General features: G+C 45.1%; 1 long non-coding RNA gene across 1 annotated transcript; it reads left to right on the top strand.

The window, feature by feature from the left end:
• Window positions 1-275: 275 nt before the first annotated feature.
• LOC133280138 (uncharacterized) lies at window positions 276-14,264 on the top strand. Its single transcript, XR_009747080.1, has 3 exons — window positions 276-372; window positions 492-561; window positions 14,181-14,264. It is a non-coding gene; the product is annotated as an uncharacterized LOC133280138 (long non-coding RNA).
• Window positions 14,265-22,674: the final 8,410 nt, after the last annotated feature.

Below are 22,674 nucleotides of genomic sequence, written 5' to 3'. Positions count from 1 at the left end.
TATCCCTGGGGACCCGAATGAGTGTCCGTGTGCTGCACTGACCCTGCAGACACTGGGACCACACTGATGGGGGGAGACTGGGAGAAGAGCCTGGAGCTGAGGGGTTACTGGGTCATGGAGAAAGAAGCATGGGCTGGCAAAGACCATTAGGAAGTGAGACTGAGATCTGGGGAACAATGCTGGGCACTGGGAGCAGGTGCTGGGGTGGCCAGCCAGGGGAGGGGCTGGCCCGGAGGTGTCGGGAATGAGGAGAGGCTGGAAGAGGAGGAGCATGTCTTGGCTGTACACATGCCAGGTAGCATGGCACTTTTGCCCCCTTGAACACCTGCCAGCTTTGTGGCTCATCATGCCTCTGCAGCCTGATGTGTTCAGGTTAGTCCACTTTTCCATATATTGTTAATCTTTCTTCTGGCAGATGCTTTTAGTGAAAGCAAAAAAACTGAAAGACCTTGTAATTCAGGCATTCGTTTTCACTATCTCGTTCGTCTTAGAAAATGTGCAAGCCTGCAGAAAGACTTCTTCAGTAAAGCCTTCCTGTACTAAAAAGGCTTAGAATCACAGGTGAGGGGATCAGTTCACATATATTGAAGTTATGCCTGCATCCAGGGTGTGAAGCCTGCATTATTACTGCTCAGGATGTTTCCCATATTCCCCCTTGTATCTCAGTGGGAGATCACATCCCTCCTGAGTGACAAGACAGTTTGTTGCCTTAGCTTCAACTTCCAAAAGCCTGGAACATTGCTGTTGCAGTGAAAGACCCTTTGAAGTGTTGCTACACCATTCTGGTTCTTCATTCAGGGATGATTATTGTATGTATTTTTATTAGATAATAACCATTTGGTATGATACGTCTTTTTATCTGACGCAGGAGCGTGCCTTCAACCAGAGCCATAAAATGGGGCCTCAGCATGAAGGTTTCTAATGTTCTTTCCCAGGCAGCCCTCACAGCCCCCAGGGCTTCTTGTCTTGTAGAGCCAACCCCTGTTGTTAAACTGTCATGGATCTCACCTTTGGAGACCGAGATGAAAAAAAGAGGATGAGTGCTATGGAGTGCATGACAGCGTTTATTTGCCTTTGGTTTTCCAGCCTCTTGGAGTTACATTTTAAAAGATTGCTCCCCTCAGGGACAAAGTCTTGGAGCTCATTTCTGCAGTGGTAGCTGACATTTGTCCATATCCTCATGACCCCAGGAGCTGGAACAATTAGCAGTGAAATCACATTATGAAAACTGGTGACTGCATCTTTACTGGTCAGACACAGGAATAAACTGGTTGTCCCAGTTAAATCTTCCTTCTTTCAGGCACAAATGAAAGGAGATGCTCCTTTATCCTCCTGTGCCAGTACCACAATGGCAGCCTGGTCTGTAGGTTGTCCTTACCTGCTGTACATGGTGTGGCGTCAGTGCCCAATGCTCACAGATACCAAGTGCTGGCAAAGAATTGAGATGTTGGACACCATTTGCTGCTGGCATGCCAAGGCTGGCTGTCGTGTGCCTTGGCAAGCTTCTGCCACTTAGTTCTGTGTACTCACCTGTTGGAAAGGGACTTTTCCCAAACCCTTCTCCAGAAATATTGAAGATTCATCCTCTGCAGTTGCCGAATGGGACATTTTGTCTGCTGGGATCAACTGGTTGTCTTTCCCCTATCCATTTGTTGGATAAGAGAGGGGTCCTGGACCTAGAGATCTCATCTTTTCCCTTCTCAGCATATTTTTGTTCACCTAAAATGGCTGGTGAGAATAAATGTAAAAGCTGCTGAATGACCACAGAGTGACAGGATGCTCTGGGGCTCTCCTATAGCCTGCGCTTCTGTCACTTGGCAAATGGCAGTGCTGTGATGCTGCACTACTGAGATGTGATGGCTTGTTCTCTACTGTGTGAGTTATGGGGGAATTAGCTCCTATCTTGTGAGTTGATTTTGGGGAGCCTTTGGAGATAGCATGTAGGAAACATAACCGTGTAGTGTGCAGCCCCATCAGCAAGATCAGCATCTCTGATAATAGCAGGGAGCCTGGGCAGAAAGGGTGTCCTGTGCTTGCAGACCCTGTGACCAGCCTTGGAAGGGTGCAGGGAAGGGAAAAGTTTTAGGTTTCCTCTATGAGCACAGGGATTGGCCCAAAAAAAATGTGCAGGGATGTCAGCAGCATTCTGCCTGTTTGAGGGCTGTGTAGTGCTGAAAACAGGACAGGTCTGGCACAGTAAGCTTATACAAGACTTGAATTAGACTCTTATGAGAATGCTTTTGATTAACTGAGCATGTTATTCTGATAATAATTTTCCAGATGTAGTATTGTTTTCCAAATATGAACTGATTTTCCTGTCTGACAATAGTAACATGAGCAATGTCTGGTGTGCACAGTTCATTCTGCCTTTACATCAGGATTAAAACTGTGGATTTCAAAAGGCAAGTGTTTCTGAGGGTTTACTTGCAGTGTTCAAACTAAAACTAGGTATGCTTCCATGGGGCACATTAAAAACATATAGAAAAAATGTTATGGCCAAAGCTTGCGCTGATGATCTCTGTTCCAAGACAGGCAGAGCAGTGCCAGCTCTGTGTGCCACAAGCAGAGGTATATGATGTGTCTCATACAGTCAGCAATGGCAAATTTGGCCTTGGAAAGCAAAATCGGCATATGAGCAATCATGGTAATGGCTGCTGCCAGCTCTTCTCCCCCTTCCCTCCCTCCGCTCCCTCCTACTGGAAGGACATGAAAACTGTTAGTTGTGGCGTCACCTGCAGAGGATGAAAGTGACATTTCTGAGACACATCGCACGGGGAAGCTGAGATGTTTTGATCCGTCTCAGGCAAGGCTGATGGCAATTTAAAGAAGATGTTTTTGTACGTGCTGAGATGTCACAGCGCCTGGCTGACGGACAGAACTGCTGGTGGAAGAGCAGCGTTGTATAGTTCTCCTGCAAGAGTGGCTGTGGAGGCAGGATCTGACCTTTAATTAACCCAGCCATCAGAATGGGAACCACAAATACTTGTACGAGTTTGGGATTTTTTTTTTAACTAACACATAAAATAAATAGTAAGGATTGATCTGAAACCCTGAGGATCTTCAGTCCATTACCATTCCTCCCCTTGAGCTCTAAATCCATATGCTTATTGTTCAATATTAATTTTTTAAATATTAGCAGTTTACGTAATTCAGTGTTACAGCACACACATAATCTTTAATATATACGTATTAAATTATATATATTTTCTAGCTAGAGAGGATCCTGTGCTGCATTAAGCCAAAGGAGAGAGTACAGCTAAGCCAGTGCTGGTGCCTGGATCGGCAGCTGGTTAAACCTTTTATGCCTCATCTCCTCTTCCCAGCCTTTCTTCCCCGTTCCTGTTTCCCTCTGCAGGGTAGGAATCCAGCAAGTGTGAGCTTTATATCATATTTGAAATTCAGAATAAACTTTGAAACAAGACAAGGCTCCCAAATCCTGAGTGTGCAGTGCTGCTGGGCACGCTGCCCTCTGCACTTTGATGCTTCACAGCTCATTTTGCTTAATTCAAAAAGGTATGTGAGAGTGCAGTAGCAAAGAGCCAACACTAGATAGCATTTTCTGTTTGTTTTGAAGAAGAAAAGCCTTTTGTTCTTGCATTTAGGTAGATTCTGAAAAAATTATAAGCACATATTTTAGATGTGATCAATTGTTAATGTTTTCTGATGATCTGTGCAACATCTCCTATAAATTCAAACCATCAGGCAACAAAACTATCTCTTTATCTGTTTTTTCTTGACATAATTGTATCAGTATAGAATTTATCTGCATTTCTGAAGTGCCTAATGCTATTTTGCCTCTAGATGCTGAGGTAAGAGGCTTATATTTGATCTTTGCGTAGGCCATGTGTCTGATCCTATTAACGTCAGTGTGGAATCTCCACCAGGCTGGGATCCAGCCTGTTGTATGCTTGTAAGTATGGGGAAATAATATCACAAGCAGTAACATGAGCAGTGAAGGTGTATTTCTTGTGATCTACAGAACATCAAACAAGCTACAGATAGGATGTGTCTCACAAATTAATTATGTTTAATTATGTTTATGTGTGGTTATGCATATGCCTATGAGGAAAATGCTGAGTTGCTATTACAGATGATGAGGATCCAGGGTTCAGTTTGGAGTCTCCATCTATTGCCATTCAATATATCCTAGGATATCTGAGACATCCACATATAATCTATGTGAGCAACCTGCTCTAGTGGAAAGTGTCCCTGCCTGTGGAAGAGGGTTGGAACTAGATGATCTTTAAGGTCTCTTCCAACTCAAACCATTCTTTGATTCTATGTTTCTATGAATCTATTATTCTATGATTCTGTAATTCCATGTGAAAGCCATGAGCTTCTGGAGTGTTAGCTGTAGTCCAGACGAGATGCCTTGCAGCATTTCAGAGTATGCCAGATCCCTGCATTTGAGCAATTGGATAAAGCCCCTGACGTAGGTGTCTTAATTTTCAAGTTGAATCTCATCCTTTCATGCAGAAAGGATGAGGAAGGATTCTTCATTCTGTCAGCTAAACTTGGATATTCAGCTGAGAGACCTTAAGCTACTGCCCAGGTTTCAGATGGAATAGAGGGTTTGTGTTTTCTTGATACAGTGCTCTGTTTTGGATTTAGTATGAGAACAGCAGTGATAATATACTGATGTTTTAGTTGTTGCTCTACAGTGTTTACTCTAAATCAAGGACTTTTCAGTCTTGTGCTGTACCAGTGAGGAGAGGCATGGGAAGCCAGGAGGAAGCAGAGACAGGACACCTGACCCAAACTAGCCAAAGGGGTATTCTGTACCACAGCATGTCATGCCCAGTATATAAACTGGGGGCAGTTACCATGAAGGCCCAGATCACTGCCTGGATCTGGCTGGGTATCAGTCGGCAGGTGGTGAGCAATTGTATTGTGCATCACTTCTTTTTTCCCATTTGGTTTTATTTATGTCTATTATTATTACTATTATTTTTATTATGAATAATTTTTGTTTCAATAATGAAGCTGTTCTTATTCTGTGAGTTTTATGTTTTGTTTTTTTTTTTCTGATTCTTGCCCCTATCCCACTGGGGATGCAGTGTGTGGGAGTGAGCAGCTGTGTGGTACTTAGTTGCCGGCTGGAGTTAAACCACGACTATCCTTTTTGGTGCCCAACATGGTGCTTGAGGGGCTTGAGATAATGACAGGTTTGACTGGGATGTGCCAGATTGAATTTGTAGCTGTTATTGCTGTTCAGCTATTAGTTGGCAGGTTCCTGTGCTGCCACAGGGCTTGCTTGACTTACTGAGTATTAGAGTCTAGTGCTTGTTAGTGGCTACTTTTTGCTTTTGCTGCTTGCTGTAGTGCTGTACAGCTTATCATCTGACTCTGCTGTGCCTGGGAACATTATGATAACAGCAATGGCGATGTGCCTGGGTTGGCAGATGGCTGGGGCATGACAGCTGTTTCTGCACTGCTGTATTGGGCAGGCCAGAACTCTGGTGTGAACTGGAGTCAAAGACACTGTGACCTGTGTTTGAGTCCACATGAGAGCAGGACAACCAAAGTGTCTGTGGCCATGAATACGTGTCTGTACCATTGTCCTGGGCTCAGCAGTAGCAGTCATGTTTTTCCTTTGTGTTAACTGGTGCAGTGCTGTGTTTTGACTTCTAGCTTGAGAACAGTGTTGGTGAAGCCGATGTTTTCGGTTGTTGCTAAGTGATGTTTACCCTGACCAAGGACTCTGTGAGGCTCATGCTCTGCCAGGGAGGAAGGGAAGCTGTGAGGAAGCAGAGACGGGGCGCCTGACCCGGGCTAGCCGGGGAGGTATTCCATACCACAGCACGTCATGCCCGGGGTGGGGGGTAACTGGGAGTTACCCGGAAGGACACGGGCTTCCGGGTGGGACTCGTTTCTTGTCCGGTGGTATCGTATTCTCTTCTCTTGTTATTTTCCCTTATCATTGTTTTAGCTGATAGTAGCGGTGGTGATTTGTTGCTGGACTGTTCTTGTCTCAACCCGTAGGAGTTGCACTCTCTCGATCCTCCTCCCTGTTCCTCCGGGAGCGGGGAAGGGGAGAGCCCTCAACCCGTAGGAGTTGCACTCTCTCGATCCTCCTCCCTGTTCCTCCGGGAGCGGGGAAGGGGAGAGCCCTCAACCCGTAGGAGTTGCACTCTCTCGATCCTCCTCCCTGTTCCTCCGGGAGCGGGGAAGGGGAGAGCCCTCAACCCGTAGGAGTTGCACTCTCTCGATCCTCCTCCCTGTTCCTCCGGGAGCGGGGAAGGGGAGAGCCCCGGTGCGGGGGGGGGGGGGGGGAACGACACACGGACACGGACCTCGATTGTTGTCAGCTCGGCACCACTCACTGGGAGTGAGTGAACAAGTTACCTGACTGGGTTTAAACCATGACAACCATGAAGGTACATCTTTAAGGACTTGCATCTGTTCATGAGGTCATGCTGGAGCACCTCAAAGCATGGGCCATGGATAAGCTCACAGAGCAGGTATAGTCCCCTGGAGGGACTATAGCGATGGAACATGTTGGAGCACATTTACTCTGAAGGGACCGTGGCTGTGGATAAGGCCATGCTGCGGCAGGTATATCTCTAAAGGCACTGTGGCCCATGGGTAAAGCCATGCTGAAGCAGGTGTGCTTCAGAGTTACTGTGGCTGTGCATAAGTCTGTGCCACATCTGATATACCCCTGAAGAGACTGTGGCTCATAGATAAAGCTCTCCTAGAACAGGTACACACCTAAGGGACTGCAGGCTGTGGATAAGTACAAGCCACAGCAGTACAGGGGTGGAGTTCATTGCAATGTTAAACCGTATAACCTGGCCCAAAGGGCCCAGAAGTGGAGATGGTAATGGAAATACCTTTAAACTGTTACAACCTGGGATTTGAGTTGATTACTATAACAAGAACCACCTGAACCAGTGGAATACAAGCCATACAAGAAACAGTGCAGTATAGCAGCATCCTAACCTGAGCTGGCTTTGATGCCAGGTAACTCCACACAACACACTACCTCTCCTGTTCTGAATGACCACCATAAGAAATGGGGCTCAAAGTCATGGACGAAATTAACTCAGTGTATCTGTGGACATTTCTGAACATCTTATGAACATTTTACAGCAGTGGTCTGTGGGCTAAGGGAATGATATCTGTGCATTATATCAAAGGATGTGAGGGGGGGTGGTGACTAATGAGGACGTATTAGATAGTGTGGAACCTGAGCATGACATAAATGGTGTGGAATAAAGGGTGGAGAACATGTTTTTTTCTGGAATAGAGTTAATTTTCTTCACGGTAGCTAGTATGGGCTCTGTTTTGGATTTGAACTGAAAATGGTGCTGATAACACAGGGATGTTTTTGTTACTGCTGAGCAGTGCTTACACAGAGCCAAGGCCTTTTCTCATCCCACTCCACCACGGAGCAGGCTGGGGATGCATGAAGAGTTGGGAGGAGACACAGCTGGGCCAGCTGACCCCAACTGAACAAAGGGATATTCCATACTATGTGATGCTATGGTCAGAATGTAAAGCTGGGGGAAGAAGAAGGAAGAAGGGGGGATGGTGGCAGTGGTAGCATTTGCCTTCCCAAGTGGCTGTTACACCTGATGGAGCCCAGATGTCCTGGGGATGGCAGAACACCTGCCTGCCCATGGGAAATGGTGAACGAATTCCTTGTTCTGCTTTGCTTGTGAGAGCAGCTTTAGTTTTACCCATTAAATTCTCTTTATCTTACCCCATGAGTTTTCTCACTGTTACTCTTCTGATTCTCCCCCCATACCACTGCAGGGGGGGAGTGAGTGAGTGACTGTGGTGCCTAGTTGTTGGCTGGGATTAAACGATGACAGGTATCTTGCCCAGCTTCCAGAAAGTTGTAGGCCTCCTGTAGGGTCCCATGAAAAAGCCCTAGGAAAATGTCTTGGAAACCCTAGGTCCTCTCAAAGGGGTCTACATCCTCACTCTTTGACAGCTGACTTCTGCGCTGTGCTTCTGAGCAGATGTCTTCAGGCTCCACAGAAGCTGGTTGTAGTGAAGCAGTTGATCCACATGACAGCAGCATTGCATTTGGGCAGTCCCTTGGCTGGATAAACTGCAGCACAAACAGGAGAAGGATATGATCCTATTTGCCCATATCTCACAGAATAACCCCCACTATGGGGTCCTCAGTGTCAGGTAGATTGGGAATAGGCATGGAACAGATCCTGAAGGATCCCAGAGGCTGCTGCTAATGGTGGGCTCCCACCTCCAGAAGGAGGTGGAGCCCAACCATGGCAGGCTGTGTGCTGTGGTTCCCCAAGGCACTTGTGTGATTGCAACATCCAGGAACCGCACTGCAAAACTCTCCTTAAAATATGCTGATTGCACGGGAACTTGAGGCAGCTGTACCACAGTGTCTTACAATAATTACTTGGCATCGCTTTAGCATATGAAATTGGTTTTGATGAGAGCTCTGATTGCTCTTTTGATGCAGGTCTTGTTGTGAAGCTGCACAGGAGTTCAGGGCTTTGAGGTTGTGCTTTCTTTAAAATGTGGAGTTTCAAATTACTTTGGTGGGGGTTTGTGGCAAGACACATTTCTCACTGTCATTGCTGTCTGGAGACCTCATTTTTTAGCATTAATTTTAGTGTTGATATATAGCATGCATCTTAGATGTTTGGAATGCTTTAGCACTGCTTGGAAATCATTGCTCTATTGCTCTGCATGCTCCACGCAGGGAGAAAGTGGATTGGTGACTGGAGTGACTTGAGGATCAGCTGCACACTTCCCACTGATCTGTTGGGAGGGTATGAAGCCACCCAGGGCTACAGCCAGATTTTTCTGAGTGCTGGTCCTTAGTGCTGTGCCAGAAGAGCCCTGTGCAGGTATCCAGTTGCTTGAAAATCTCAGTGTCAGCCCTGAGGGATGCTGAAATTTCAACCTTTATTTGGCAAAAATCAGAATAATGGCAATTTAGATGGAAAAGGAGATGTAAACAGGATAACAGCAATAGTAACATCAAACCCAGGGAAAAAAAAAACAAGCTCAATTCAAAAGTGTTCCCAGGTTTCTTTTTGCTGTTCCTGAGATCTGTGTATCTCAAAGCTTATCCAAAGTCAGGCAGTGGGACAGCTGCAGCTTGATTCGCAGAGCCACTGCTGGGGCTGGAAATCCGTGCTTCTGATACAGCGTTTGGCTTACTTGGCCTTGAGTTTTTCTTAAAGGATTAATCTATGAATGCACAGATGTGCTTACAGAGTTCTTAACTCTGTGCTTCTGCTTCAAGCTCTGCTCTCCGAGGAAGTTAGAGGCATGATGGAGAACTGAGGGATTCCTTGCTACCATATGTTCAGGTTAATTGCAACTGGGCATTGCTATCAGGTATTCTCTAAAGGAAGAGAAACCAAGATGAGTTCGTATAACTTCTTGAATTCTGATCTATTCCCTGAATTTGCTGGGGAAAAGCGGCACTTGGCTTATAGAATGCTTTTTGCATAGTGCAGGTAGGACTGCTATTATCTGCCCTTTAAGCTCCCAAGTGCAGCATCCTGTAGAAAACAGGTTCCTATTTTGGACAAATATATCCTTCTTTCCAAACCAAATACCACAGAGTTGGACCCCTTGGCTAAAAACAACCTGCAGTCAAAATTGATTCCTCACTGCTAAGTTAAGATAAGGTACTTTTAAACCAAAAAACAGATAGCCCCGAGCAGAGGGTTGTAGTGATCTAACAAGATCCATTAAAACCTCTGTCTGCAGAGGCTTTGCCTGTAGCTTTCCACTCCCAGCAATGAAATGCTCACACATGTCGTCTGGTCTGTACTGATAAAATCTAAGTATGATAATGGGGGCAGGACACAAATTACTCTGGAAACAGTTTTTTTTTCTGGATTCTTCATGTGCTTTTAATAGTAACAAAGGCAAAGCCACAGACTGATCAGTGCTACATTTATTACTCTTAACCCAGAATCCATTCAGATTTGTGATTGCAATGTCAGGGTTTCTGTTTTAATCATTCTCCATACCGCTGTTTTTATTTGAGGTATATATGAAGTTGTCACACTTGGCTGAGGAAGTCTTTCGCCTGCTATTTGTATGAGCTGTGATTTGCATGATATGCTGCAAAATGCAACACTGGCTCCTCTCTGATGATGCTACAACACAGTAGGGTATTCATACAGAGGTGCTTTCCCCTCTCCATGGCCATGGGTGAGGTGATGAAGTTGCTTGCCTGCTCAGGATGGGAAGGAAGGCGGCTTTGCTGGTGCAGGTTTCTATGTGGGCAGGATTGCACCATGCTGCACCCCACTGGAGTACAACGGTGGGCTTTGGGAGCAGTGGCTGGTGGCTCATCATCCTCCTCCTCCTGTGCACCTTTGTGCAGTGCACTGAGCATTAAAAAATCCCCTATAATGTTTCTTAGGTAATAAACAAGCTCAGGCATTTTATAGCTGTAAGCGATAACCTGTGACAAATGCAAAGGCAACTGTGTGTGTCCTGGCCATCAGTGCTCACTGTGATTCTACCAGAAGTGCAAATGAGCTCCAAAAAGCCAATTTCAGCTTTTACAGTCGGGTGTCTGTGCTGCACCAGCAGCATTTTAAGGCGCTGCTCCTTGAAGTGTTGCCTTAAAATTAATACCCATGAACATTTAACCCCTAAAGATATTTTCATCCCCTTTCAAAGGTGCTTTGTCTTTCACAAGGCTTGCGTTATTTTAAAGAAAGCTCTATTGTGTTTCCCCTTTTTACTTCCACGTTTAAGAGAATGAAGGAAAAAGAAAATACGGCAAGTCCAATAAGGCTGGACTGGAATACCTCGAGCCCTGTGAATGCCACAGGAATGGGATCCCTGAGAGCTGGAGGAGCCCATGGGACATCCCCCCCAAGCAGCCAGCAATACTGTGGTAACTGGTTTATCTTTTAAATATTGCACCTAAGAAAAAAAAATGTGTAAGACAACTTTTTGTTTAAAAATGTACCTTTTTTCCCCAGATAAAGTTCCCAAATCTGAAACGTCAGGTAATTTTTTCCATCTTGTAAGATGTTTTATGTTGTTCTCAAATAGTAAATTTCCCCCCATTAGGGAAAGTGGAAAAATCACCATTTTTCTCAGTCAAATGAAAATTCGTGACCAAAAAGCTCTAAATAAGGAGAAAGTGCTAATGGAAAGTTACTTAGGGTAACTTAAAGTGTTGGGTTTTTTTTTCAGTCATTTGCAGTGATTAGTCTTTGCAAGCTGCCAACTTGCCTGTTCCTTTTGCCTCCTCCAAGTGTTTTACACACACACGTCAGTTTGGTAGATTTAAACTGAAATAATAAGTTTCCTCAGTGGTTTAAGATAAGCAAAATCCAGAGCAGTATTAAAAGCTCAAAGAAAGTGGGAACCTAGTGTTGAACTGTAGGGGGTAATGTTGCTACACATACTCTGCCTGCCAGCTGCAAAAGGTAGATAAAGCTATTGACTGTATTATTATGTGACAAACTGTATCTCCGCAGAAGGAATAAAAACATGTGGTTGCTCTTTGCAACCTCCTTCCTCTGTCCTCACCATCTCTCATTGGCAAGGGCTCTTTAGCTCTTCATTTTTTCCAGTACCGCATTGTGACATGGTCTTTGTCTAGAATTGTATGTCTTTTACAGTCTAGGGTCATATTTTGTATTTTATCTTTATTTACTGCTTGTGGCCAGCCTTGCTTGGAGGCAAAAAAACTTGTAATTTTGCCACCAGTCAGAGAGACCTGGGCAAGAAGTAGGGGCAGGCAACCTTGGAGTCAAGAGAAATGAATCCTTGGTGGTAACCAAATTGGGTGGCTTGGTGTTTGGTCCCCATGCCTTTGGCTTGGCTGTGTGTCCTGAAAACAAAGGCAAGCTGGGTCATCACTCTGGTTTTTAATGCACCAGGCTTTGATGATGCCAGTTCTATCAGCCACACTGTCTGTACCAATGAACGACATAATTTGTGACTGACTGACTGTACATCATGTAACATAGCACGTGCTCTATATGCAAGGAGTAAAGGTGCTCCCCTCCCCCCTCCGAAGACATATGAGCTCAGCTCATAAATGCAGTGTTTGCTGCTGTGCATTTATTACAGCTGCCTGCACAACTCCCTACTCCCCTGCATCTATTGGGCCAGTCCCTCTGCGTGAGAGTTTAATGGGATAAAGAAGCGTCCCTTTGGGCATCTGGAGGGAGCTGTCAGCCGCCCTCAACAGCCTCCATCACAAGCCAAGATGATTGCTTGGCATTGCCAAGGACAGTAAGCTTTCCACACATCCAGGTTGCTGCATGCATGGGGTTTTGAGCAGAGATACGGTTTGTACTGTTGAGAATGACAATGGCTATTGCAGTCCATAATTGAGTTCTGCTTTACAGTAATCTGCCAGGGCTGTGAATTCAGTCACTAACAGTGTCCTCCATACAGCCAGAGCTGAGTCTACTCTCAACTATGCCACAGTCCCATGTGTTGACTGTGTAGCAGGAGCATAGCTTTTTCTCATGTCAATATGAATGTATTTGTGCTGTGAACTAAAGCTATACCACTTTTGCATCCTTGCCTGAGTGGTTACAATGCTGTAAATGATGAATGGCTCTATTTGAGTTATACTGGGGTGATGCTGGGCAGAGAATGGCAAGGATTATTAATTTTGGATACAGACACTGGAGACAAGTGGAGTTAATGGAGTACTACATTCTACATTTATCAGGGGAGAGGTGGGAACAGCAACAGGCTTATTCAGTGCATTTCAGTTCTGAACAGCATCTGTACCAATTTCCCAGAATCTGAAGTTATAAACTATTTCTTAGGCATTTTCAAGCAGAATCTTTCATTAAACATGCCAGCATGGAAAAGAAATTTGTTGATCTCTGCTAGGTTTTAGCGCTTGCTGTATGATATGGGCTCCTGATGAATGGGGGCAGGCTGGAAGGTAGCTAAAAACTTTCTTGCTGGCTTCCCATCAGTTTGCAGGCTGGATGTTTTCCCTTATGGCATTGAAGAGGGGAGGAAAGCCCTGACTGCTGCAGGCTCCCAGGTCACAATCCAATGGGAAATGGGTCTTGCTGTCCCCCGTATCAGGCTTTGAATTGTCACAGGCATAAATAGATGTAAAATATCAGCACTTTCATTCAGCAGCAGCTTGTATTTTCTTGGCATGTACATAGATGACTTCACCAGGGAGGCTGATGTTTTATCCCCACACATTTCCTGCCCCTGTATGCACATCTCACCCCATCCATGCAAAAAGCCTTTTGTTCCCTTGCTTACCCATTGAAGATCTTAGGTGAAGGTACCGCAGCGATGAAGCTTCTCTAACCACCACAACAGACTTCTTGTGAGAGCTTCTCTTCTCCAGCAGCCTTTCCAAAGGATCTGCAATGAATGCAAAGAGCTTTGGCAGAAACTGGGTTTTCACTGCTTTTTTTATGCAGTGTCTGCCACATTGAGGCTCTTGGGTCTGATCACAGTACAGCTAATGCAGGGAAAATAAAGCTGCTCCCAAGACAGACTGACTGACAGACTTGTCATGATGATAGTACACATAGTTGAAACATTATGGCTGAGTTCTTGAAAACCATAGCCAGGGTAAGCTGTTTCCTTGAGCGCATGTGGTAAAAATAACACCTGCTTTGCAGACAGTGGATTTGACAGCTGCAAAGTCATAGTGTAGGCATCTCCAGAAGCACTATATATTTTTGCTTTGTACCCCAAATAATAATAGCTGTTATGGAAAAAGGGCAGGATGAGATGTGAATTCCCAGGCATAAGGGAAAGAGTGTGATGGGTGATTATGGCTCAGTACAACCAATAAAACCATCAGTGGTGCCTCTCACTTGAAGGTGCATCAATCATTTCTCATGTTGTGCGCAGGTCCAGTGAGCCATCACTTGCACTGCTTGCTACGGCTGCTTGGCAAGATCCAAAATAATGTCACAAAATGCAACACTGGTTTGTTGAGCCTGAAGTCTTTCATTTTTATCTGTGGAGACATTTTTGCTGAGTCTTACTGCAGACTGCAGGCAGGGTCCTGCCTGAATTCCTGGTGTCTTCTAGAGCCTCATTTGCTGATGAGCCCCTTGCATGGCTCCTGCAGCAGCCCAGTGCTGTCATTGCTCTGTGGTCAATGACTGCAAACTCCAGCTCCTTTATAAGAGGGTGCCAGGGCAGGCAGATTTGCTTTAGCAGGGTCAGCTATGGCTGGGAAGTCAAGATGTTTCTCCACCACTTTGTAGAGAGAAGGCGTAGATGGGTCTTTGATCCAGAATAGGTAAGGGGTAGAAGAAACGAGTGCTTGACTGGGATCCATGTTTACTGGTGTCTTGGGTTTAGCAGTAGCAGTCATTTTTTGTCTTTCTTAGTAGCCAGTGCAGCGCTGTGTTTTTGACTTTCGGCCTGGGAACGGTGCTGACAACACTGATGTTTTTAGTTACTGCTCAAATGTTTTCGTCTGGCCAAGGACTTTGTGAGTCTCATGCTCTGCCAGAGAGGAGGGGAGGCCGGGAGGAAGCAGAGACAGGACACCTGACCCAAACTGACCAAAGAGGTATTCCATACCACAGCACGTCATGCCCAGGATGTAACTGGGAGTTACCCAGGAAGGGCTAGAGGATGGTGGGGTTGGACGAGGTATCGGTTGGTGCTTGGTCAGGTTGGGGGGGGGGAGGGGGCAGTTATTGTTTGGTGGGTGGTGAGGTGTTGTATTCTCTTTCCTTGTTATTTCCTTTATTAATATTGGTGGTAGCAGTAGTGATTTGTGTTATACCTTAGTTACTGGACTGTTTTTATCTCAACCCATGGGAGTTGCATTCTTTTGATTCTCCTTCCCATCCCTCCGGGAGCAGGAGGAGAGCAAAAAGGGGGGGGGGGGGGGGGGAAGTGAGTGAACAAGCTGTCTGGCTGGGTTTAAACCACGACAGCTGAGAAAACCACCAAGGCATGAACCCTTCCTTCATTAGTTTGCCTTGGTGGTTAATCACCATGAAAAATACTGTGTTCCGGAATCCATTGGTAATCCTCTGGCTGTAACTTTCAGCCACTGGTTCTGGTTTCATGTCCCCTTTCTTCTAAAGATTTCCTTCCCTTAAATGTAATTATGATCTGTGATCAAACCAACTTTTGATCTTCTTTTAGATGAAATCAAACAGATGGAGCTTCTTGGTTCTCATACTAGTTAGGCAACTTTATCACTTCTCAGATCTTTCTGTGGTTTCTTACTAAAACCTCTCTCATCATCAAACACCCATTCAAAAATGTTGCCAGTGAAAGCTGCATTCAGTATTTTAGTTTCCCTACCTAATTTCACCAATCAGGTAAAAATTACCTCCCTGGTCTCCTTTTTCTATCCTTTTGTGAGTACATTTTTTTCCACACTGTTGAAAATGTAATGTTGAGCTATTTCTTCATTTCAGCTTATAAATTATTGTCAGGGTTACAGTTTTACAACAGACAATCACTTATTCTTCAGATTTTCCCAGATAGCTGTGTTACATTCTTTATGCATTTAGTTTTATTTTATTTATTTGCATTTATATAAAGCAGGTTTTATATACACACATACAGATGCCAAGAAATCCTGACACATCTACATGCTATTGCAAGTGCTGCTGCTGTTGTATTTCTCTGTGATTTCTCCCCAACAGCAGCCACCCTTCATGTCTCTCCTGAATATCATTTGAATTTATGAACTGAAAAATACTGGCAGCAGTCAAGAGGCTTTCATGGAGAATAGCTCTTTCTTAAATGACTTTGATACTGTTCTTCGGTAAGCTAATGAGTTTAGCTGGTAGAGGTCAACTGAATGCACTGTAGTTACGCTTTTTCAAGTGTTATCATCACATGGTATGCTCTAACTTTGTTAAAAGTTTGCATAAAAAGTGGTATGACACACTAAATGGATTAAAAACTACCTGGCTAGTCTCAAAAAGTGAATTACTATATTTTAGTTAGGAATTATCAGCTAATTTTTCCTTTCAATCATTATTCCTTTGCCAAAGATGTATGCTATATATTTATCATAGGATCATGGAGCTATCATAAATTGAGGGGAAAATACATGATTGGAGAAAAATATCCAGATAACACAGTGATTTTGGGCATAATGATAGGGCAGACATGTCATTTATGTATCACGACCTTAATCACTCAATAGCATGCACATAATTAAGACCTTTTAAGGCAATAAAAGTAAACTCATAATTTTAGGATTAAGGAATGTATGTACTGCGGTGAGAAAAGACAGGTCCCAGAAATGTAAGAGAATTGGTGAAGTCCTCAATGAATCAGGCAGTGTAAATGCTTCAGGTGAGACACAGAAAGAGTTTAGGTGCTCAAGTCCGAAACCGCAATTCTAACTTTCCTCCTCAGCATTTGTGTAAATAGCATTTTGGTAACTTCTAGGGTTCTTTACTTTTTTACTCAAAGATGACTGTCCTAAGATGAAAATAGAAGAATGACTGTATCAGGCTAAGAATCATGCAGGCCTGTATCCCATCTCCGGCATACTTCCAGTGATACTTCCCCAAAGTGCATCCCGCTTCGAAGTGATCTGTGATTTGGGACCTTCCTAAGCCAGAAGAAGTGTCTTTGTATCTACTGATGTATACAAGGCTCTCCTGTCATGCTTATGTCTACTTGCCCTGGAAACTGCTGGTACCTACCACATCCTGTGTCCAACCACAGCTTAATGACTTGCTGCATAACGAACAACCTCCTTGTAGCCTCCTGTGTACTTGTTTCATACAAGTTCTTCCATGGAAGAATTGCTTTTGTTCCATGTGCCACTCATACGGACCTCTGCCTTCCCTCTTCTGCCTGGTGTTTTCTGCAATCCAGTGCTGGGATTCAGACAAGCTCCTTCACAAGGAGTTCACTCACACAGTGCTCCCTGAGCAACCCTAACCCTCAGAGAACATCTAACTCTATGCGTCTCTGTACAAAATCAGCAGTAATTGATTTATTTTGAAACATGGCTGGGAAAAGGAAGCAGCAATTGTGCAACATCTTGCTGCTTGCTGAGTGGAGCAGAATATGGAGCAGCCTAATTTACTTCCTATCCCAGCCCTTTGACAAAGTGTTCCAAGCATTTTCATTATGTGGGGTGTTGCCTCACTGTAGCCTGTTGTGTTTTATAAGAAGGGACAACCTTCTTGCCCCTCAGAAGGGCAACCTGCTTGCTTCTTGAAGGCCAAACATGCTTGCCTTCAGGGTGATGCTCAGGCTGTGGAACTTGAGTTTAGTCCTGTGGGCCTTGCATCAGGTACTGGATGTCAGGGAAGGGGATTGTTCTCCATGTGGGCAAGTTTAAGTAGCTTAAGTGCATGTAGTGCTTCTGATGATCTTCAGATGGCTAATATGAAGATCACTGGCTTCATGCAATGTGTCCTTAAGTGGTGATGGAATGATTTCATAAGGCGTTAGTTTTGCTAAACCTCATGATTTTGGGCTGTAGCTTTTCCTGTCTCTTGCAGACAGATCAACAAGCTGCTTGCTCACTGGTGGTGAATTGATTCTTTCCCACATTCAGATTCAAGGTTGCAAGAGGGCTGTCATATCGCATAGGACTTCTCCATAGCTCCTCTTGATACACAGGCTTTTATCTCCTAGAATAAGAAACAGAGAGCAGTTCCTGTCTCTGGACTGAGCAGTGGAAAGTGGAACATTTGTATGAATTACTCTTCTACATCAAAGGTTAATTTTCCAATGTGAAACGATGGCATAAATATTGGTAGAGTTAAGAACATCATTTAGGGTAATTCCTCTTTTTTGACACCATGACTCTGGAGCCAGCCTGGTCTTACCAACAAGGTGTTGAATTAATTAATGGATACCAACAAGACATTAATTTTACATGTTTTGTTCTTTTGAGTCTATGACAACTATGCATTCACATATAAACTATGCAGAGGTTAATTAGTCATCTTATTGTTATTTACTTTTATAATTATCAAGGTACCTGGGAGCCTCTGTCAAACACATGGACTTTGTACTTCTAGCTGGTGAATACACAGAGTTGGTGAAATTTGCCAACAGCTTGTGGTCTAAGAGTAAGGAAAATTTGACATGCAGATGAGAAAATACAAATAATCAGTTTTAGCAAACACTGAGGTGGAAGCAGAGTACAGGAGCCTGCTTAAAAGTACTGTTCTCTTCCATTTGTAGGCAAGTCCTCCGTGGCACTTCACTTACAAAGCCAGCTGAAGTTGCCTACTGACAATGCTCTGATGTGGTGCATGACTTGCTCAGAACAAATCGACATAAGGTGATGATAGCTTTGACATGCAATTTTGCAGCTGAAGTACAGAGGTGCAGCATTTCCCCCAGAGCAGTGCAGAGCTCACCATGCTTGGATGAAACCCAGTCAGACCACAGCCCAGAAGCACCCAGGAAGATGCTGTGCTAACTTCTGCTTCCCCATCCCCTGCCTCCATGCTGCTGCAATGGCCACATCTCCCACCTGCAACACTACAATCTTCCCCAAATGGCAGGACAAAACATTGGGTTCCTCTACATCCACCTCCATTTCCCTGTTGCCTTTCAATTCCTCTGCTTTTTCCAAGCAAAACTGCAACTCCTCACATTCCTTCCTGCAGGCATCATCTACCAACTCCACCCTGACTCCTTCCCAAAGCACTGACTTCTTTGGCATGCTGGGGTTTCCCATGCCCTGTTTGCATGGGTTTGCTTCTGACAATGAGCTGCTGACCTCCATGCAGTGCCTGGCTGGATCAGCTTTCCCATTTGCCAACCTGTCTGGTCATTAGTCTTCAAACCCTGCTACCTGTGATCTGAGGCTATAACTGGATGGTGGATGCATGAGACTGCAGACAGGCAGGGATCTGGAATCACGATTCCATAAAAATTGAGTTTTTCCACAGCATGTTGCACTAGTGGTCACTTATAGCAAATTCCTGTCTTTCTTTTCCATTCCAGCTAAATTTTGGGTTGATCTTTATAGAGTAGAATCATGGAATAGTTAGGGTTGGAATGGTTAGGGTTGGAAAGGACCTTAAGATCATCTAGTTCCAAACCCTCTGTCATGAGCAGGGACACCTCACACTAGATCATGTAAATGGTAATGGCTGACCTCAAGCCCAAACTCCACAGTCATCTGTCCTGAAAATGTCAATGCTCAGTGCTCTTGGCTGCTACCTGTTGTGACTGTGATCACTGCATGGCTCTGAGGTCATGTCTCCTCCTGTTGTGTGCTGTGAACTGACCCTTCCTTCCTTGGTGGGAACTCCAATGGTTGAAATCACACAGATCCCTCCTTCTCCCTCCAGGGAGGGAGTTAACTTGCCAAACGCACTACCTACACTGAGGTGTCATCCTGGAGGCGTTTCCATGAGAGGTAAGTGTCTCACCTCCCACTTCCATCCGTGGAATGTCACCAGACCAAATGTGTTTATGTGCTCCAGAGTGCATTGAAAAGTTCTCCTGAGAGTCATCAAAGAGTGGAAGGCGGTACTGACACATAAACTGTTCTTACCTGAAGCAGTATTGACACATAAACTTTAGTGGCTTACTCTGCAGTGTGAGTCCTACTCTGACCTTGAAAACCCTGTTGTCTCTCTGTGATGCCCACAGAGAGAGGTGATCACACCAGAGGGAGATTCCTTGAGGGATTCTACTTAGCATGGCCAACAAGGTACTGGGATGGGTGCTGGCAGCACCTTTGACTGCAGTAAGGGTGGTTTTGTGGTGAGCACCATGGTGTGAAAGCAGGGCAAGGACAGCACTTGTGGTTTACGAGGCCAAAGATGAACTTGATGTGGACCCTGTATATAAGCAAATGTTCCCAAGGAGACCTTGCAGAATGGCTTTCTGGTAACAAGACATTGTTAAAGTACTTCATTTCCCTGGCATGACATTCAAGCACATTGACTGCTGTTGACAGCTTCTTCTCAAGCATGTGTGGGAAACAAGTAAAGAGCATTGCTGCTATGTTGGTTTCTGCCCACTGTTCTTTGTCCTCACCTGCCTATTAGATAAAGTAGCAGTCTGTGCAGATTTAAAATTACAGCAAGTAATGTTGGTGGATGTGCTGGGTTCAGCAGCAGCAGTCACGTTTCTCCTTCGTGGTAGCTGATGCAGTGCTGTGTTTTGACTTCCAGCCTGGGAACAGTGCTGGTGATACCGATGTTTTTGGTTGTTGCTAAGTGATGTTTACCCTGACCAAGGACTTTGTGAGGCTCATGCTCTGCCAGGGAGGAGGGGAAGCCGGGAGGAAGCAGAGACGGGGCCCCTGACCCAGGCTAGCCAAGGAGGTATTCCATACCACAGCACGTCATGGCCGGGGTGGGGGTAAGTGGGAGTTACCCGGAAGGACACGGGCTTCCGGGTGGAACTCGTTTCTTGGCTGGTGTTATTGTATTCTCTTCCCTTGTTATTTTCTCTTATGACTGTTGTCGGTGGTGGTAGCGGTGGTGATTTGTGTTGTACATTGGTTGCTGGACTGTGCTTGTCTCAACCCGTGGGAGTTGCACTCTTTCAATCCTCCTCCCCCTTCCTCTGGGAGCGGGGAAGGGGAGAGCCCCGGGGGCAGGGGGGGGCCTCGATTGCTCTCAGCCCGGCACCACTCACTGGGAGTGAGTGAACAAGCTGTCCGGCTAGGGTTTAAACCACGACAGTGGAGTATATGTTTATTTCAAGACAGACAGGAAGATGCACCCTTTTGGACCATTCTTGTTGCAGACCACTGCAGTATTTGGGTAGCTTTGATGGGTAAGTTCAATTGTTACAGAGCTCTCATGCTGTCTGGCAGCAGTACAGAACTGCTCCATTAGCAGGTCCTGCAATTTTGCTGCAGTTAACAACGTGCCAGCTTAGATTAAAGGGACTATTCCCAGTTGAAGCCGCACAATGCTGGACTTCCATGGGAATTATTGCTAATCTAAATCTGTGGAGAGCCCTCTGACTCTCTACTCAAAGCAATAATAAAACAAACTGTTATTTATTTAAGCAATGGATTATATTGCCAAGGAAGTTTTGTCCACACAAGCCTGTGATTTGATCTAGCCTAACACTGAACTACCAAGAGCTCCTCTGAAACAAGTGGCATGATGCTCCTCAGGCGCCTTTAAACATCTGGAAGAGCCAGGCTGTAATGTGACTTACCTGACCTGACCACAAATGGAGACAGGAAATGAACTTGGCGCGGTGTGCTGCAGCAGACAAGCTGACCTGTGAACTTGGTCACATCTCACCATGACTTGTTCCTCATGGTGTTGTTTGCTTCACTCAGGTCTTGTTGAAAAATCTCTAGTTTTCAGGTCTGCTTTTTCACACCTCCCTGTTTCTATCCAGTACTTTGGTTTAGGAAGGTTTTGCTTTTCAGAGCAAGGAAACCCCTCCCTGGTTCAGCAGATAAGTCTCAGGCTAAGACCAAGAAAAACCCTGTGTTTCCTCTAGATTCATAGACACGGCTTTGGTGTTAGTGGTCCTGAAGTGAGGGACCTAAAAGATCCTTGCAGCCCTAAAAGCAACCAGTCATTTACAGTGTGCTGTCACTTCAGGGCATGTCCAGATGGGCCTTGGTATTCTGCAAGGCTTGTAAGGAGCTCCATGGAGATCAGGGCCCTCAGGACCAGCCAAAGGGGTAGGAGCCCTGCTGGGTGACATGACTGATGTGGAAGAGATGCTTCAGGAGCACCTCTAGCTTGCAAAGTCCAGATCAGAAGCCATGACCAATATATTTGCCAGCACCCAAAAAGACTCAGGGGTGTTCAGGTACCCTGCACATGAAAGAACCAGATTAAATGAAGCAGCTATTTTAAACATTCCCAGTGTTATGTGCTCTTTTCTCAGTGGGGATGTTCAGTCCCGGGCAAACAGGTGAGGTATGTACATGGCTGGACTTGAAGGTTGCTGTCAAGTTTAATCTTTTATGGTCAACAGGTATTTCCAAAACCCCACTGGGACAGGAAGGAGGTGGTTTATTCCCTCCATGATTCCTCTTGGGGCTAGGGAGGAGACTAGTGGGCAGTGAGGCTGCGTTTTGATGAGCTAATACTGTGGCTAAATGAATCCATCACAAATTGCTTTGGCTGATGAATTTATCTTGTGACAAGATTAACTACTGACTAGATTTTGTCAGGAGCCAGAGTGTGATTTGAAGGGTGCATTTCACAAACACAGTGCAAGGAATTATGTGCTGGAATCCCAATACAGTTTTAAACCCTTAATTCTCTACTCTTTCCCTTGAAAACCTCTCCTGAGGACTGCACAGTGAACTGATTAACAGGGCAACACTTTATTTTTATGCAGTGATCACAGAAAGGGTAGCATTGGGTTGGTTTCCTGCTTACATTAAGCAGGAGACAAGTTCATCAGTGCAGCGTGTGTGCCGAAGTCTTCGAGCACTCTCTACCTGTCAGGCAGGGTCATGGGCCTGTAAATCTCATCTGGCAGATAACAAAAATGACAAAACAGCCAAAGTGTAAAAAAGTGAGGCACACAGACGTTCAGCAGTTCTCTGCCAGGGAGCTGAGTGCATGGGAGGACGGACCTTCGGCAACACAGGAGCAGAGACCAGCTGCAGCAATGAAATCTGATGCAAAAGCTAATAAATCAATAAATTTCTTCACCAGTGGCTGGCACACTGAAGTGAAGACAGGGCCAAGGCAGTGCTTTCCTGCTGCCAGCCCCACACCATCCTCTACTACTGCCTACATCAAGATGAGCATAGCTTGATGGCATCTCTCCAGCAGGCTCCATCCCTTGCATCTTTGG

The sequence above is a fragment of the Pezoporus flaviventris genome, unplaced genomic scaffold, assembly GCF_033815535.1.
Source record: "Pezoporus flaviventris isolate CSIRO_AGI_PZ_B2104156 unplaced genomic scaffold, CSIRO_AGI_Pfla_v1 ptg000079l, whole genome shotgun sequence".
Classification (NCBI taxonomy): Eukaryota; Metazoa; Chordata; class Aves; order Psittaciformes; family Psittacidae; genus Pezoporus; species Pezoporus flaviventris.
The sequence above is the reverse complement of the archived record's forward strand: the minus strand, read 5'-3'. Positions and strand labels throughout refer to the sequence as shown.